This window comes from Cupressus sempervirens, chromosome 7 (genome assembly GCF_028749045.1).
Source record: "Cupressus sempervirens isolate cs-2001-9-10 chromosome 7, ASM2874904v1, whole genome shotgun sequence".
NCBI lineage: Eukaryota > Viridiplantae > Streptophyta > Pinopsida > Cupressales > Cupressaceae > Cupressus > Cupressus sempervirens.
Window position 1 is genome coordinate 203,907,002 of NC_143124.1, and position 1,921 is coordinate 203,908,922.

At 33.5% G+C, this 1,921-nt stretch overlaps 1 long non-coding RNA gene across 1 annotated transcript; it reads left to right on the forward strand.

Annotated features, from left to right (window-relative positions):
* Positions 1 to 881: 881 nt before the first annotated feature.
* LOC149546214 (uncharacterized) lies at positions 882 to 1,661 on the forward strand. Its single transcript, XR_016354338.1, has 2 exons — positions 882 to 1,072; positions 1,223 to 1,661. It is a non-coding gene; the product is annotated as an uncharacterized LOC149546214 (long non-coding RNA).
* Positions 1,662 to 1,921: the final 260 nt, after the last annotated feature.

The window sequence follows — 1,921 nt, forward strand, 5'->3', positions numbered from 1 at the left end:
TCTGTTCAATACTGCAACTGATCCTGTAAATCCTAGATTATATCTTCGAATATCAATTCTCAGAATGATCCTTCAAATTTTGGCCTTAAGCCACAGATTCTGCCCTTGATGAAATGACTGTAACGTCACCTCCAATCTGCAATAATTCAGATGATATTTCACACCCTCAAAATTGCGTACCAATTGAGAGTTATCGTTCTCAATGGCCAACTGTGACAATTGCGAAAACCCTAGGTTCCACAATGCACCCGTGATTGAATCACAATCTGAAAACAAGAGAAATAATCCAACTGCCTGATTCGAATGGAGCCCCGGGGTGCCTATTTATTCTTTTCCCTCCATCCTCTCCAGAGACTTCTAGAACCTTTTTGATCTTATCCCTCAAGTGACTTTATTAAATACTCCAAGTCACTTTATTAAATATAAAGTTACTTATTTAATAATTATTTATTTACTTAAAATAACTAATTAGTCGTCCTTGGACAACCATTAATTAAATTAATTAAATCGAACTGTCACCAGAAAATTGGAGACATGACAGTACAAAATACCAAGAGGGATCCAGCAAGAGTAGGTTCTACAGAATGAACCTAATTCAATACATTAATATTTATATTGAACTCTCAAAAAATTGAAAAGGAAAACCTTAAATACAATTGCACAATATGTAATATTTAAATAAATCATATGTATATTCTTTACAATTACAAAGTTGAATGGAAGATGTATTTAATCAGTAGTTGAACAACTTCTTACTCATGATGTAACTTAAGGGACTCTGCAATTGTATACAAAACGAGAATTACTTGATTTCCAAGTAAACTATTCTTGTTTCAATGAAAGAGTGACGAAACTCCCTATATAAGCCAACCTACAATCCTCATAAGTATCTAAATCGTTTGGTCTCTTTCACCAGGCTAAGTGCAATTGCTGTATTAGAGTGATCTTATCTTTGTTTGGTTATTAGGTAACTTATAATCATGGGTCCTGAAGAAGCTGGAGGGTCAGGAGAATCAGGAGGACATCCTCCACCACCACATGGAGGGGGATTTTTAGCCTGCATTAAAGATTGGTGATGACATTATCACTATTTTTATCTCTTATCTAATATATTTGAAATATTTGGGTTTAGGTATTTGATGTATTTGTTTTTTTTAAATAGATGATTGGTGTTTGGATTTAAGCCTTATAAATTGATACGGGATCATTGTTTTTGATGCAGTTTCTACTATTTGTGCTGTTGCTGCGTCTTTGAAGAATGTTGGACATGTATTCGAGATGGATGTTCATGCTGTGCAGATTGTTGCTCATGTCTTCGCGATTGCTGTTCTTGTTGCTGCCCACCTCCTCGAGAGCCTCCACACTGAACAAAACACACATTTGATGGAAGATGGAAGCTTCTTCCATCGCATATGCATGGTTTCAATTATGCTTTGTGTTAAGTAGGCCACAAAATATATTGTAAATAATGTGGCAGTTTTATATTTCCACATTTTAGTGATAAAACTTATAGCCATAGTCGTTTTCTCCAAAATCTATTTTGAAGATGTCGGGCAAGCTTAAGAATTGCCTATTAATAGATATATTTATTTTATTTTATAACGGTTATAAGTGTAATGCATATTATCAATGAAAAGATCACTTTTAAGTTTATTATCAAAGGTAGCTGGAATCTAAGGTTAATCTTGACGGAATTAGTATATAATTGCAATATAAGTGAGCTTAAATGTCAAAATCCTTTATATTGTAGAATTTTGCAGCTACGAGTGCATAGGTCTAGTTAGACAGATAGAAACTAAATTTGTAACAATATGCATAAAAGCATTATTTAAACAATAGTAAGTCACAAATCAAATTGTCCGTAGTCTCTTGGTATTGCCGGTAAATAATTATGCACCATTCAAACTAAAAAGGAAAACAA